This window comes from Rhinatrema bivittatum, chromosome 5, assembly GCF_901001135.1.
Source record: "Rhinatrema bivittatum chromosome 5, aRhiBiv1.1, whole genome shotgun sequence".
Lineage (NCBI taxonomy): Eukaryota > Metazoa > Chordata > Amphibia > Gymnophiona > Rhinatrematidae > Rhinatrema > Rhinatrema bivittatum.
In genome coordinates this window covers 216,430,432-216,447,870 of record NC_042619.1, presented here as the reverse complement: position 1 = coordinate 216,447,870, position 17,439 = coordinate 216,430,432, and the positions used below count along the sequence as shown (strand labels likewise).

The 17,439-nt window shown below is 44.1% G+C and overlaps 1 long non-coding RNA gene across 1 annotated transcript in view; it reads left to right on the top strand.

Moving 5' to 3' along the window:
• LOC115092367 overlaps nucleotides 1-5,698 on the top strand; it is a 47,584-nt gene extending 41,886 nt beyond the window's left edge. Inside the window, exon 3 of the long non-coding RNA XR_003856997.1 lies at nucleotides 4,934-5,698. This is a non-coding gene — a long non-coding RNA (uncharacterized LOC115092367). The remainder of the gene's footprint in view (nucleotides 1-4,933) is intronic.
• Nucleotides 5,699-17,439: the final 11,741 nt, after the last annotated feature.

Here is a 17,439-nt window from a genome sequence, read left to right as displayed (position 1 = left end):
TAGTGGTTAGAGCAGCAGGCTACAAACCAGGGTTCAAATCCCACTGCTGCTCCTTGGTGACCTAGGAACAAGTCACTTCACTCGCTATTGCCTCAGGTACAAAAACTTAGATTGTGAGCCCTCTGGGGACAGAGAAATACCTACAATACCTGAATGTAATCCACTTTGAAGTGCCAAAAAGCAGAATATAAATTAAATAAATATGTCCCAGGGACATGCATTAATGTCTTGATGCTCCCAGGGAAAGTTAGCTACACCTCTTTATGTTTAGCTTTCAGTCAAATAACACAGCTTGCAAATTATGAGGCCAGCCACATTAACTGATTTGCATAGCATCAGCTGTTAATGAGCTAATGTGCATGCAGATCAGCTCATTATAATACCCACCTTGTGGCAGGTTTTTTCAGAGGGGGAGATAACACACGGTAAACACTGTTTTCCGTGCACTAAAGCAATAACGCAGTTTAGTAAATGACCCCCTAAATGTGTACCTGAGGCAGTGGAGGGAGACGTGACTTGCTCCAAGGAGCAGCAGCAGGATTTGGACCGTGGCTTCCCTGGTTCGCAGCCTAACCAATAGGCTACTCCACTACAAACACATGTACATTTTTATCCCTTCAGTGAAGGTTTCAAAGTGCTTTTTTTTTTTATTAACTTAATTCACATGGCAGTTAAAACAATCAGTAACAGTCAGCCTGGTAGCTCAGTGGCAGTGCTGCCAAGTAGCAAACCTGGGTTCAAGGTCTAGGATGCCATGGAGGGCAACGTTCACAGTCCCTGGGTAGGAAGGAGTCCAGGTCATCTCACAGCGCCCCCTAGTGGCCAGATTCAGTGTGGTACACGTGTTGGATTCTAGAAAGAAGCTGCAGCCTGTGGCCCCCCTGGACTAAGGCTTGTCACTGTGTTGGCTGGGCTAGAAAGGAGGAAGAAGGAAAGGACTATTAAATGTGGAGAAGCTCAAGTAGCTGTGAATGAAGGTTTTTTTGGGCACTGCAGCCCAATAGAGACTGTTCCAGTGGAAACTGAAGCCCAGAGGAGAAAACTGGCAGCCAGAAATAAACTGATAACATGATGCTATTTTGTTCTCCTAATTCATTTTTAAGGATATATTGGTATTTAAAATGTTTAAAGTCCTTCATTATTCTCTCCTCTATATGTGTATTATGTTTCCTCCTGTAAACTCCTGTCTATGGGAGGGGCCACATAAATAACTCCAACTCTCAGCTGTGTGATCTAAAATAAGCATGTGTAGCAGGCCCACACAACTAAAGATTCTCCCAGGGCTGAAGCAGAAAGCAAAAACATCCTACTATAAAAGAAAATAAACACGCAATATTACTTTTGCAAGTATATAAGCAAAATCAGTGCATGCACATGTACATAACACATTTAGTTCCTTATACTCTATAGGAAACAAAAGCACATGGCATTATATTAAAAGAAGAATTGATTAGCATTGGAAAGTTAGCTCTTTGTAGATTACAACAGAAACCCACTAACCACACCATATATATATATATATATATATATATATATATATATATATATATATATATATATATATACCATATATCTCTGTTCAGTTCTTTCAAGCAAATTAAAAAAAAAAAAGAGTTTTCACAATTTCCATAAATTCTAGCCAGAATATTAGCGTAAATTGTCAGTTTTTTCTCACGTGATTGTTGAATACTTTAAATGAACTTCTCTACAATCCAGATGGTTGGTGAAGCAATTGTTGAGGCTTGGGGAATCCACAATGATGCACTTCACAATAAAGAATACAAATTCCCTCCCTATTCTGAATAAAGTAAATCTTTTCAAAATTCCTTCTCATATAATTAGACTAATACTAAGGGACGGTAACTTTAAAAAGTGCAAGCATGTGCCCACATATGGGCGTACACACACAAGTGCACATACACATGAATTTTAAATCGTCCAAGCAATTGCACACTTATTATGTGAAATACACCTAGCACGCGCATGTGTGCACCTAATTTTAAGCGGTTATACAAGTAAACTTTAATCGCGTATCTTCCTTAGGAGTTCCTCAGTTTTAACTTACACAGCTAAACAGATTTTAAAACATGCATACATGAAGGAAATAGCCAGTTTGACCAATTAATCCACTTGTTGGCCCAGTCTGTCTCTAGGTCATCCAAACCACTCTGGTTCTTCAGCCTGTACTCCCCCCAGTTTACCAAGACCCCTCGCCCATTCATTTTAGGCTTAAAATGAGCTTTCTTCAGACTTACACCTCATCAAGAGCTAAAGTAAATAAGCACGAATAATAGCCCAACATGTGCTGTGGGCATGGAATACTCTACTCTACTTTCTTAGCTGCTATCCCTTCCTCCTCTATCTATCCCCCCCACTCCCGCCCCTTTTCTCACCTGCTCCCTCACCCGCTCCCTGTTTTTTGTAACTTTCCTCCTTTGTCAAGTTTTATTGTAAACCGGCGTGATGTGCCCGCACGAACACCAGTATATTAAAAGCTGTTAAATAAATAAATAAATAAATAAATAAATAAATAAATTTAAAATCCGTATTTACTTGTGTAAATGTTGGCCCCCACCCCAGAACACCTCTGACATGCCTTAACTCCGGCCCTTTTTTTTCCACACGTTGGGTTGCTTGTGCACGTATATATCATACGTAATTGAGCCATTTTGAAAAACAAACTGCTTGCACTCAACCCACATAGTCACATATATGGCCTTTAACACGAGCAACTCTTAACATTGTTCATCTATCTTAAAATGAAACAAAATCAGGAAATATCTGAAACTGCATTACTTGCCCTTGCTAGAAAATAACAAAACAACTTTCTCAGTACTACTGGCTAAGTAATTTTCTTCAAGATAATTAACTACCAGAAAACTCCCAACTACTAGAAACTGCTTTTTCCTTTATTATAAGCAGCCAGCTGGAGGCTGCAATTAAGGTCTCACCTCATAACTGTATTTCTCCCTCTCTGTCTCTCCTTAAACAAAAGCAGCCTTACCTTTTATACTTAATTAAAAAGGTTCATTAATATTCATCCCTTGCCTCTCATTAGCTTTAGTCAGATATTGCCCTCCCAAGCTCTAATGCAAAGATATATAATTTATCACTTCAAATATAAAAGTGTCCCATAGTGTGTCTAAGAAAAGTAAATTATAATAAATTCTAATATCTCTTCTTTCCAGTAATGTCCACTTGGTGTCAGTGTAGTATGGAAAATAATATAGTACTGGCTTTCAGCCAAAGGAACCTCCCTTCTGACTTCAAAAGAAAGTAATAACCATCCCAAGGAACTGTTAATGGCCCTTCTGTTGGCTTTCAAAAAGAACATTTGGCATTTGTATTCCTCTGTAACTAACAAGAGAAAGATTTCAAGGAACTATTTCAAGTTACCATTTGTCCTTGCTGAGAGGAATAAAGAATTTAACTTAATATTTCTAAGACACTGAGTTACACTTCTAATATGTTTGATATATAGAATTCTTTCCTGACATAGATGTTTTAAAGGTCTGGGTTGGGGGGAGGGGGGGTGTATTTTATAAGACTACTGCAATTGCAGTGCATCAACCTCATTTTGGCACAATATACAGTACGAAGAAAATATAATTCTACAATTCAGCTGTAACTATTGTGTTGTATTGCTGCACAAAGAATTTCATATTCTGTATTTTAATTGTCATTATTATAGTTGTTCTTTTATTTTCTAATACAAGTGTTTTAAACCCAAAAAAACCTCAGAATTATGAATCAAAGTAAATGGCGCTGTTGCTGCACTGATTCTAAGCAGAGGCTCATGCAGACATCTCACAGGTGCATGTACATCAGAGATACAGCATGAACAGCTGAAAAGTACAGTCAGGCAAGGAGACTGAAGAAATGAGGAACATGGCTAGAAAAAGGTGCACATCACTAATTTTATGTGTAAGGAATGACAATCCAAAAATAAAGAAGACCCAGGAATAAGATAAAAAGAGGAAACAATAGAGGTAAGAAACAGGCAAGTTAGTATTATAAGGAATCTAGATAATCCTGCTGTTTCTGGCTAAAGAGTTCTGCTCACTGGCCAACCTTGTGAGAGGCTGGAGTCAGTAAGAAGAGACACTTTCTCTACCTAAAAGGAATGGGAGAAAGGCTGAAAGCCTGTGAGCTTCCTGTGATCTCCAGCATCTTCTCAGTCATGTGGTCCCTCATTATCTCGCAAGTGGTGGAAGATACAAGGAGTGGGATGTTTGCAGTAGATACAGTCCAAACAACTTGTTAGCCAGAAGCCCACTGTGTACTGCAAGCTCTTTAGTGGCAGAGAATCAGACAACATTGTCTTAGGTACCTAATAATTCTTCTTTCAACACAAGATGGCAGCCTTAAATAGATGCAGCCCTGCACAGCTTTTAATCTTACACATCATTAAATTCTTAATTTACACATTATGTTTTCCTGGGCAAACCATAACTCATTAATTCTGAACTCTGGAGTCAGAAAGACAGACAGACTGCCGCTGGTTCCAGAACCCCTACCTGTTCTTTGTAGCATGGCCTTCCTTCAGGCTAACGGTGACTTTCTCCATTTACTGGGGAAATGTCAAATCCAGCATATTGATGAAGGGAGACTGGTGTGGTTTGGCTTTTGCTGTCCGATGAGAAAAGAGCATGCCACTGCTGCTTGCATCCATCTCCCTGGCCAAGTTGGGCAGGAGAGAGAGAGAGAGAGGGATGAAAGAAGAGACGGAGCCTCCTTGGCCCAGGCTGCTGGGTTTTCCTTTCCAATGGAGAATTTCAAATGAGCGGGACAAGCTCAGCTGTGAAACAGCAGTCCCCCACTTTCTCCTAAAGCAGCAGGACTAAGAGAACAGTTTTCAAGTAAGTCAGGATCCAGTTTAAATGAAAAAAAAAAAAAAATCGTCTGATCTGCTTGTTCTTATTTTTCCTTCCAGATGAGGAATGAACGTTTAAAGTTCCTGAAAGCTTCTCTGATTGAGCCCTGCAGGAAATGTTTTGCTGATTCACCTCGGAGCCCCGGCACAGACCCACAGAAAATGTCTTTGCAGAGTGAGCTGCATGTTTACTTGTTCCTCGCTGAGATCTGTGGACCAGCGGGTTATACATTTTGTAAATTATTAAATTAGAAGACCAGAAATAACTGCGAGGAAAGAGGCGCCACTTTCATTTCATTAAAATGTAGAAAGGAAGCCAAGGAAAAAAAGGACTCAGGAAAGACAGACCAGAGGAGGGAGACACAGAAACCGCTTTCTTGCACCCTCAAGCTGGCGCTTCTGCTGGAGAAGCTGCTGTCGTGGTGGAAGCCAGCGAAAGCTCCTGGGGAGAGAGATCTCTGCAGGCTTTAATGCCACACCGCCACTGTTTCTTTTATGATTATTTAAATACCAGGCATCAAACTGAAAAAGAGAGAGAGAAGAAGAAAATAGTTTCTCTTCTCTGCTATAAAAATAATTTCAAGAGAACAAAGAGAATTTCCTCACAGATCTCCCGCAGCATGAATCCCAAGCAAGGATTTGCCTCCCTTCAGAGTGCGGATTTTCTAGTGCTGGAAAATCAAACTACAGGAGCTGCCCCCAACTATCAGGCCGATACAGTACAGTGTGCGCCAACGGAGCGCACTGTTAGCCTGCTCTTGGACGCACGTTTTCCATTACCCCTTATTCAGTAAGGGGCGGAAAACGCGCGTCCAACCCGCGGCACCTAATAGCACCCTCAACATGCAAATGCATGTTGAGGGTGCTATTAGGTATGCGCGCGGGATACAGAAAGTAAAATGTGCAGCCAAGCCGCACATTTTACTTTCAGAAATTAGCGCCTACCCAAAAGGTAGGCGCTAGTTTCTGCCGGCACCGGGAAAGTGCACAGAAAAGCAGTAAAAACTGCTTTTCTGTACACCCTCCGACTTAATATCATGGCAATATTAAGTCGGAGGTCCCGAAGGGTAAAAAAAAGTTAAAAGAAAAAAAAATTTTTAAATGGGCCGGCGGCGTCCGGTTTCCAAGCCCGTGGCTGTCAGAGGGCTCGAGAACCGACGCCAGCAAAATTGAGCATCGGCTGTCAAACCCGCTGACAGCCGCCGCTCCGGGCTAAAAGGAAGTGCTATGGACGCGATAGTGTCCCTAGCGCCTCCTTTTGCCTGTTTCTACCGCACCATCTAATTTGATTACTGAATCGCGCACATCGGCGAGTGGCCGGTTCGTCCGCCCTCCCGCGGACTTTACTGAATCGGCCTGTATGTTTGTTCACAATTCATGTACAAAACATAAGAACTTGCATTTGTAGTAACAGGTAGGGAGCCAGGAAACTCGGAGCGGTGGCCTCTGCAAGCTGGAAGGTGTCTGCTGCCCAGGACAGCATTACTGATGCCCAGAAGATTGAGATTCCATGGCCCTGTGTGTCTAGCGAGATCCTGTGCTGCTGCCCAAGAGATCAGGTTTTCATGCCTTCGTGTGTGCCATGATCCCGTGCTGCTGCAGCCCAGGAGAGCGGTGTGTTCACTGCCTGCTGTGTACTGCAGTCTTGTCGGGTACACTTTGGGGTGCATTGAAGGCTTTGGGGATCCTGAGCTTTGAGGAAAGAGAGGAGTGGTAAGCGGTTGAGGAACCGTGTTCCACAGCTGGATTTACATTATCTGCTGAAGAAACACTGCTGGGGACATAGCCCATGGGAACTTTCGGATCTTGTTCATCCTGAGATTAGTGTCAGAAAAGAGGGGAGTGCAAAATTCACTTCCAGTCTTCTGAAATGCATCAGTGTACCATAGACACATCTACTTACGAGAAAGGGGCATCAGTCCTATCAGTACCAATACATTTGTTTTCCTTCCCATTTTGCTGTAAAGAGCAGCTATTTGTGTATTATATTTGTTTGTGTTTCTTTTTATACTGTTGATTGCTGGCTGCTTTTCAGAGAAGGCCTGTAATGGTGCAAATAAATAAATATATCAATTTCTGACACTCTCGTGTGCCCCAGAAAACATGCCCTGCTTCTTCTCTCCTAGATTTATCTTTCCCTTTCCATAATCTCTCCCCCTCCCTTCAGTAGCTTTTTAGTTTCCTCAGCTCTGCTTCTACTCCTTTTTCTCCCTCCTCTGTGCAGGGCCACAAGTTTCCTGCCTGTGCTCTTCTGTCCTTAACCTCTTGCTCTTTTCCTCTGCTCCCTCTCCCTTCCATGCCCTTCATTTCGTTTCCCAGTCCTCTCCTGTCCTTTCTTTTTCTCTTCCTCCTCTGTAATCTTTTCAGGGCCGGCGCATCACAATAGGCGAACTAGGCAGTCACTGAGGGCACCAGCCATTAGGGGGCGGCAAAGAGCAGCCATATGGGGCCACGCGCGGAGCCCATCCCACTCATGGCTGAGAGGAGTAGAAACTCAGCAGAATGCAAGCAGCAGAGACTCGGCAGGCCGCGAGCAGCACCCATCCTGCTCACGGCTGAGAGAAGCAGAGTCTTAGCGGGCCACGAGCAACGCCTGTGTGTGTGTGTGTGTGTGTGTGAATGGGAGGGATTGTGTATGTACAATGATGTTAGTGAGAGAGAGGACGAGAGCCTGGGTAAGGGTGTGTGTGTGAATGAGACAAGGAACCTAAGGGGCGGATTTTAAAAGGCCCGCGCACGTAAATCCCGGGGCTTTCGAAAAGGGGGGGAGGGGCGTGTCCGGGGGCTTTCCCGAAACGACGCAGCGTTTCGGGGGCGGGCCGTGGCGTTTCGGGGGCGGGCCGTGGCGTTTCGGGGGCGGGCCCGGGGGCGTGGTCGAGGCCTCCGGACCAGCCCCCGGGACCGGAGGACGGAGTGGGGCTGCCGGCCGGCGCGTGCAAAGTTACGCACTTTGCCGACAAAGGTAGAGGGGGGGTTTAGATAGGGCCGGGGGGGTGGGTTAGGTAGGGGAAGGTGGGGGGAGGTGGGGGGAGGTGGGGGGAGGGCGAAGAAAAGTTCCCTCCGAGGCCGCACCGAAATCGGAGCGGCCTCGGAGGGAACAGGCAGGCCGTGCTGAGCTTGGCGCGCGCAGGTTGCACAAATGTGCACCCCCTTGCGTGCGCCGACCCCGGATTTTATAAGATATGCGCGGCTACGCACGTATCTTATAAAATCCAGCGTACTTTTGTTCGCGCCTGGTGCGCGAACAAAAGTACGCGTTCGCGTATTTTTTAAAAATCTGCCCCTAAGTGTGTGTGTAAGAGAGGGGGCCTGTCTGAGTGAATGAGGTTGGGGCTGGAGCTGGGGCCTGGACTGGGGAGGGGAGGGGGGCGAGCTCAAGGGAGAAGGTTCACCTAGGGAATCTAATACCCTTGCACCAGCCCTGGATCTTTTCCCTAGATCCCTCTGACCTCCTCTTCTCCCTTTCCTGTAATTTTTTTTTAACTACTTCTCCCCTGTAATTATTTTCATTTTCTCCTTCTCCTCTGTCACCCTTTGTCTTTTCTCTCCCTCTTCACTCTGCCTTCTCTTCTTCCCTCCTGTGCCCTCTGTCCCTCTTTCACTTTGCCCTCTATACCTCTCTATCTACCTTTTCCAAACTTTAAACAAAAAGTAGTGGCAGCACTTCAGTCTAAAGGCATTGGGAGAGAGGCCGCTCTCCTGCACTTGCTGCCACTGCACTATCCATGCACACAAAGGAAAGGGGGGGGGGGATGGGCTGCCTATTCACAAGAGTGGCCTTTTCCTTGACTAAGGCCATTTTCTTAAGTGGAAACATTGAACAGTCAGTCAGCATGGGATTGCAGAGCTTCAGGAGCAATGGTCTCTGTAAGCTGTTCACATGTGCACACACACATACAGGTTGCGCAACAAGCACACACAGGAAAACATAGCATGCGTAAGAAAAGGAAAACTGAATAGTGCTTCAAAGAACGCTATGCACAAACTTGTTCACTATATTGCACCCAAGAACCTTTTGGCACTCATAGCCTATACAAATTTAGAGGGAACTTTGTTTACTAGCCAGTTATCTCACTTGAGGAGAGAAGTTACCATTGTGCATGAGAAATCGAGGCACATATCTCACACGGAAATATTTCTTATAACATTTTGTCCTGGGATTTTGTACCTGCAGAATTACTGGAAATGGCCACACTACAGCCTATACTTACTAGTTTTCAAGGTCTTTTCACAAAACGTTTTCCCCTTATAAAAATATTTATTTATTTATTTATTTATTTAACATTTTTCTATACCGACATTCGCACGAGACATCACATCGGTTTCCAGACAACAGCAAATTCAGCCAACAGGGCTTTACATTGTAACTGATGATATAAGAAAGCTGCAGGTTTTCTGATTTTGCTTAGGACAGTTTTGACTGAGGTGTATTTCATACCTGCCTCCTGCTGAGATACAATGATTCTAACGTAAATAATACTGAAATAAAAGGTTCCTTTTTCATCTTCCTTTGAAAACTTTTGTCAATGAGCTGCACCCCATCTTTACATATTAACTTGCCATTGACGTATAAGATATATCGCAAGTGAAGAGTTCAGTAACCCTCAATCTTGAGGGAGTATTGGGAGGAGAAAATTTTTCTGGTGGCTGAAGAGGATCGGTAACTATTGCTTGCTGGGTGTTGGGACTTAAAAGTTTGAGGAGAGGTGAAATTGTGGGGAAAATTAATTTTTAGTATGTGTGCCTTGATTAAAATCTAGAAAGATAGGTAATTTCTTTCCATGTGTGTGTGCCATGATTTCAAAAGAGACTAGGAAAGGTAGGTAATTTATTTTAATGTGCGTGTGTGTGCATGCACGCCTTGATTAACAAAAAAGACCAGGAAGGGAAGGTAATTTCTTTTAGTATGTGTGTGTGCCTTGATTAACAAAGAAGACTAGAAAGGTAGGTAATCTCTTGTAGCATGTATATGTGCCTTGATTAATGAAAAAGACTAAGAAAGATAGGTAATTTATTTTAGTGTGTGTGTGTATGCACCTTGATTAACAAAAAAGATCAGGAAAGGTAGGTAATTTCTTTTAGTTTTTATGTGTGCCTTGCTTAAGAAACAAGACTAGGAAAGGTAGGTCATTTCTTTTAGTGTGGGTGTGCCTTGATTTAAAAAAAAAGACTAGGAAAAGTATGTAATTTATTTTAGTTTGTGTGTGCATGTGAGTGTGTATTTATGTATGCCTTGATTAAAAATAGACTGGGAAAGATAGGTAAATGTCTTTTAGTGTGTATGCATGTGTGTGCACACTGTTGTGAGTGACATAAGAGTGAGCCCTTCTTGCCATGGTGCATTTGACACAACCTCGGGGGCAGAGCCCTTAGGTCTATGCCAACAGCGGTCGAATGAGTCTTTGCATGGGCCAGACTAAGAGATGATTCGGAAGTCTGTAACTACGGAAAGAGCCGAAGAGCCAGCAAGGCTGAAGATAAAGTGGGGCTGAAGGCAGGCTTGGATGAAAGCAGGCTGAAGGCTGCAGAGGAGGCTGAAGAAAAGTCAGGCTACCTTTGCTGAGGCAACAAAGAATTGTCAGGAGAGCCCTTTTATAGGGCAAAGAGTCCAGACATTATCCAAGGGCACCAGAGGCTCATTCCTTCACGGGCCCTTTAAAGGAATTGACTTCAGGCATGTCCGTGGCAATCCTGCATGTGCAGTCGGCGGCATCCTTCTGGCCTGTGGGTGAGTGTAGTCACTCATGGAGTCATCCCGTAAGCAGCAAAACATAACATCTGTGCCTTCATTAACAAAAAAGACTAGGAAAGGTAGGTAATTTCTTTTACTTTGTGAATGTGCCTTGATTAAAAAATTAAATGCTAGGAAAATGTAGGTAACTTGCTTTAAAAACATGTTATAGATGTGTATTTGACTTGAGTAGGTGTCAAATTGTTAAACAGGAACAACAGTAGAGTCACTCTGGCAAACTAATTGACAGTTTATATCATCAAAGGGATTTGCTAGTACTGATTTACCTTTGAAGTACAAGATATATTGTAGGGGAAGAACTCAGTAACCCTTCAATCCTGAGGGAGTATTGAGAAGAGAAGATTTTTCTTGTAGCTAAAGAGAATCAGTAAGAATTGTTTGCTGAATAATATTGGAATTTAAAAGTTTGGGGAGAAGTAAAATTGTGGGGTAAATTAATTTTTAGTATGTGTGCCTTGATTAACAAAAACGACTAGGAAAGGAAGGCGATTTCTTTTAGAGAGTGTGTGTATATATATGTGCCTTGATTTAAAAAAAGATTAGGAAAGGTAGGTAATTTCTTCTCATTTTTGTATGTATGTGCTTTGATTTAAGAAAAGACTAGGAAAGGTAGGTAATTTTTTTAGTATGTGTGTGTTGTTATCACGTGTGTTTTAGTGGATCCTTGGGTGCTGTGGAGATGACCACGCCCACGGGGAGGAGCCACAGCACTGGGCTAGACTCTATACACAAAACACCGGGATTGAACTCTTTATTTATACAGCTTGAAGATAGCCACCAGGTGGCAGTGGTGAGTTGTAGTCTCAGGGACCTCGGCAGAGGGCGCCCTTCTCTCCTTGGTGATGTCTGGAGGTTCCGCAGCAAGGGTTACTGTGGATAAGACAGATGAGATGTTAGAGTACTCACTCGGTGTTAGCTGTTATGGATGCGATTCCACCAGATAGTTGTTGAAGGTACAGGCACTGAGGCAGGGAGAGCAGGCCCTCGAGGAGCTAGTACCTGTTCCCTGAATGGCACCTGAAAATAGAACAGAAGGGAAGAAGGAGAGCTTCCTGAAGGCAGCAGGGAAGCAGCAGAGTAGCACAGACAGGAACAGTTTGTGACCATTTAAGCCTTTGCCAACTCACAGGTCGATCCAGTAAGGCCGCGGTAGAAACAGTGCGGTAGTGTCAGGCGCACCCTTCCTCCCCGCACGCACAGTTCTCTTCACTAACTCCCCGATACTCTCCTCTAATCGCATGCAAATGCATGCCGCGGCTTTAAAGCGGTAGGGAAGGGTTATGGCCGCGTAACCCATTTTACTGTATAGGCGCTTAATACAGCGCCTATAGAGTAACCAGGGTGCGCTGGTACCTGTCATTTCAAATGACATTTGAAATGACAGGTACCAGGAAGTGTAAAAATCAAAATTTTTAAATACCTGTCGGAGGGCCGCGTGGGTCCAGGTGGCCGGCGGGATCCGGGGGGCCGGTGGTCGCGTGTTAAATCTAGGCCGCGGGCGGGTGGGCGCCTGTTCCGGGCGGCGGGGGGGTGGACGCGCGTTAGTTTCAGACGGCCGCGTGGGTCCAGGCGGCCGGCGGCGGCGGGAGCCGGGTGGTCGCGTGTTAAATCTAGGCCGCGGGCGGGTGGGTGTCTGTTCCGGGCGGCGGCAGCGGCGGCTGGGGGACACGCGTTAGTTCGAGACGGCCGGCGGGTGGTCGCGTGTTAAATCTAGGCCGGGTCCGCACAGGCGCGCATTCACTGCCGGTGGGGGCTGCCTCTCCCGGCAGTGAATGAATTCATTCATCCAGGCGGAGGAGCCGGTGGCGAAAGCAGCCGGCTTTTCCGCCTGGATGAATGAATTCATTCACTGCCGGTGGGGGCTGCCTCTCCCGGCAGCCCCCACCGGCAGTGAATGAATGCGCGCCTGTGCGACCCCTGCGATTCGGCGCTCAAGGCAGTCACATGCCGTGACGTCACGCCTTGAGCGCCCAATCGCAGGGGTCGCACAGGCGCGCATTCATTCATTCACTGCCGGTGGGGGCTGCCGGGAGAGGCAGCCCCCACCGGCAGTGAATGCGCGCCTGTGCGGACCCGGCCTAGATTTAACACGCGACCGCCCACCGGCCGTCTCGAACTAACGCGTGTCCCCCCGCCGCCGCTGCCGCCGCCGCCCAGAACAGGCGCCCACCCGCCCGCGGCCTAGATTTAACACGCGACCACCCGGCTCCCGCCACCTGGACCCACGTCGGCCGCCTGGACCCACGCGGCCCTCCGACAGGTATTTAAAAATTTTTATTTTTTCTTCTGACAGGTTTTATGTGTCCCACATCATTACATTTTCTCGATCATCTCTGTATCGCTTTTTTTTTAAATTGTGTTTTATTGTTTTTTGAGTATCTTAAGCGGTGTCGATGGATTTATTACTAGACTCACAGTCCTAACTCCTACTAGGGGGAGGCGGTAAACTAACACGTTACGGCCGCGGCAAAACAGTGCGTTACTAATGAGAGAACCTGAGCGCGCATTACGGTATCGGAGGGGAATAGCTAATTCCTTCATTATACAGCTAATTCGTTCATTTACATGCCGGGTGCGGGAAGGGTTACGCGTCTGTTTTAAGAAGCACTACGGATGCGCAAAATTGGAGACTGTATCGCTGGTTTGCCTTACGCGTCCGAATTGTGCGCAGCGAGCTCGTTACAGACGAGAAATCTTCAACTGAACTTTACTGGATCGAGCTGTCAATGAGCTAGCAATCTTGAGAAGTAGATATACCCGGAGTGGCGTGACGTCAGAAGAGTGAATGCCCTCGAGGTTCACGTCACTGGGCATACTTAGACGTGGGTTGCGCGCGCGAGCACCCTAGCAGGTACCTGGGAGGAGCAATGGCGTACGGCTGCACCATAGCCGTTCCGGGGACACCAGAGAGGTCGGCTTGACGATGCTGCGGTAGCCATCTTGCCCAGGTAAGCGGGAGGAGCCGAAATAGGGGTGCAATAAGCTGGGCGAAGCCAAAGACCATCGGACGCAACAGTGTGTGTGTCTGTGCCTTGATTAACAAAAAAGACTAGGAAAGATAGGTATCTTTTTCTCCCATCCACCCCTAAGCTCTTTTTTTTTTTTCAAACTCTTATAGCATATAAAATAATAAAATAGATTTTCACATCAAAATTCAATCAGGGATTGAGAGTGATCTAGATTTATCAATTAGATTAATTGTCCCTTTGCAGTCCAATGCCAAATTAACATTAAATACAACACATAAATTTAAAGGACTCTGATTTACACCTTTCTACTCCCAAAGGAACCTAAAAACTCAACAATATTAAGATGTGGACAATAGTCCAGCAGCGTGATGGGAACCTTCCAGTCTTTTATATTGAGTGCCACATGTATGATTATCTATCAGTTTGTGAGAGGTTGTATGTGTGCACACAGTGAAAACAGCTCCTGGCTCTCAGAGAATGAGTCCAATCTGTAACAAGGACCTGCTCTCCAGGTGATACATTATCCTCTCACATCATGGATGAGTCTCCAAGGCCTAGTGCACAGGAGGGAAGGGTTATGTCAGCCATAATAGCTGATGATTCAATTATTTGGAGTGTAGATAGCTGGGTGGCTGGTGGACATGAGGATCTCTTGGTAACTTGCCTGCCTGGCACGAAGGTGATGGACCTCACACATCACATAGATAGGGTTTTAAACCTTGTTGAGAAGGAGCCAGCTGTCATGGTATATTTGAGCTGCGCACCAATGACTTTGGAAGGTGAGGGAGGCAGGTTCTGGAAGTCAAATTTAAGATTTTAGGTAGCTGAAATCCAGAACCTCCAGGGTGGCATTCTCTGAAATGCTCCCTGTTCCACATGCAGGACCCCAGTGGCAGGCAGAACTCTGGGGTCTAAATGCATGGAAGAGACAATGCTGCAGGAAAGAGGACTTTACTTCTGTTGGGAACTAGGCAATGTTTTGGGAAAGGGAGAACCTATTCCAAAAGGATGGGCTTCACCTTAACCAGAGTGGAACCAGCCTACTGGCGCTAACCTTCCAAAAGGATACTAAAATAATGGAGTTAGAGTATCCCAATAGAAAGGTTCCAATTAAAAGCAAAAGTTGCCCATGTGCCTATAAGTAAAGAATCACCTGAGTTAAAAGATTCCAAATTACCCTTGTCAACTGATAAGCAGGTTATTAATATTAACAGAAAACATACTTTGAAATGTCTGTATGCTAATGCCAGATGTCTAAAAAGTAAGATGAGAGAGTAGAATGTTTAACACTGAATGAAGAGGTAGGCATAATTGGTATCTCAGAGACCTGGTGGAAGGATAGCCAATGGGATAGTGCTATACCAAGGTACAACTATATCACAATGATAGGGTGGATCAACTTGGTGGGGGGGTGGCGCTTTATGTTAAGGATGGCATAGAGTCCAACAGAATAAAGACCCTGCAGGAGACACAGTAGAATGGATATTCCATGGGGAAGAGTATAACAGTAGGGGGTATATTGCAGTCCACCTGGCCAAAATGAACAGACAATTAAATGCTAACAGAAATTAGGAAAACTAACAAATTTGGCAGCACAGTAATAATAGGATATTTCAATCATCCCAATATTGACTGGGTAAATGTAACATCAGGACTTGCTAGTGAGGTAAAGTTTCTAGGTGAAATAAATGACTGCTTCATAGAGCAGTGGATCTGGAAACCAACAAGAGTGGAGAGACATTTTAGACCTAATTCATAGTGGAACACAGGATTTGATGATAATTAATGGTGGTGGGGCTGCTCAGCAATAGTAATCACAGTGTGATCAAATTTGACTTAATGACTGAAGGGAGTACACTAAGGAAATCTACAGTTCTAGCATTAAACTTTCAAAAGGGAAACGTTGATAAAATGAGGAAAATAGAAAAAATTAAAAGGTGCAGTTACAAAGGCTACATTTTTACATCAGGCATGGTCATGGTATTTTTAAACAATCTTGGAAGCCTAGCCCAGATGCATTCCATGTATTAAAAAAGTGGACGGAAGGCCAAATGACTGCTGGCATGGTTAAAAGGTGAAGTGAAAGAGGCTATTGTAGCCAAAAGAAATTCCTTTCAAAAATTAGAAAAAGGATCCATCTGAAGAAAAAGGAAAAAGCATAAGCATCGAAAGTCAGATGTAAAACATTGATAAGGCAGGCTAAAAGATAATTTGACAAGAAGCTGGCTGTAGAGGCAAAAACTCATACCAAAAACTTTTTAAAATATATCCAAAGCAGGAAGCCTGTGATGATCAGCAGGTTAAAGGAGCACTTAGGGAAGAAAAGGCCATGATGGAAAGACTGAATGAATTCTTTGCTTTGCTATTTACTGAAGAGGATATTAGGGAGATACCCATGCCAGAAACTGTATTCAATAGTGATGATTCAGAAAAACCGAAACAAATCACGATGAAGCTGGAAGATATAATAAGAAAGATAGACAAACTAAAGAGTAGCAAATCACCTGGCCCAGATGGTATACACCCTAGAATTCTGAAAGTACTCAAAAATAAAACTGCAGATCTATTACTAGTAATTTCTAACCAATCATTAAATTCATCCATTATATCCAAAGACTGGAATGTGGCCAATGTGACACCGATCTTTAAAAAGGAATCCAGGGACGATCCAGGAAGCTATAGAAAGGTGAGTCTGACTTCAGTGCTGGGAACAACATTACAGAACATACAGAAAGACATAATTTAATGGGATACAGCCAGCATGGATTTACATAAGGGAAATCTTGCTTCAGCAATCTGCTACATTTTTTGAAGGTATTAATAAACATACGGATAATGGAAAGCCAGTGAATATAATGCATATGGATTTTCAGAAGATGTTTGACAAAGTGCCTCATGAGCGACTCCTAAGAAAATTAAAAAGTCATGGGATAGGAGGCAATGTCCTGATGTGGATTGCAAATTGGTTAAAACAAGAAACAGAGAGTATGACTAAATGGTCAGTTTTCTCAGTGGATAAGGGAAAACAGTGGAATGGTGCTTTTTAATATATTTATAAATGATCGGGAAAGGGGTATAACAAGTGAAGCAATCAGATTTGGAGATAATACAAAATTATTTTGAGTTGTTGAATCACAAGCAGATTGTGAAATAAATGCAGGAGGACCTTACAAGACTGGAAGACAGAGCATTTAAATGAAAGATGAAATTTAATGTGGACAAGTGCAAGGTGATGCATATAGGGAAAAATAGCCCATGCTGTAGTTAAATGATGTTAGGTTCCATATTAGATGTTATCACACAGAAAAAGGACCTGGACGTCATTGTGGTTAATACTTTGAAATCCTCATAAGAAATTGCCATACTGGGTCAGACCAAGGGTCCATCAAGCTCAGCATCCTGTTTCCAACAGTGGCCAATCTAGGCCAAAAGAACCTGGCAAGTACCCAAAAACTAAGTCTATTCCATGCTACTGATGCTAGTAATAGCAGTGGCTATTTTCTAAGTCAACTTAATTAATAGCAGGGAATGGACTTCTCAAAGAACTTATCCAATCCTTTTTTGAACCCAGCTACACTAACTGCACTAACCACATCCTCTGGCAACAATTTCCAGAGTTTAATTGTGCATTGAGTGAAAAAGAACTTTCTCTGATTAGTTTTAAATGTGCCACATGCTAATTTCATGGCATGCCCCCTAGTCCTTCTATTATTTGAAAGAGTAAATAACCAATTCACGTTTACCCGTTCTAGACCTCTCATGATTTTAAACACCTCTATCATATCTCCCCTCAGCCGTCTCTTCTCCAAGCTGAAAAGTCCTAACCTCTTTAGTCTTTCCTCATA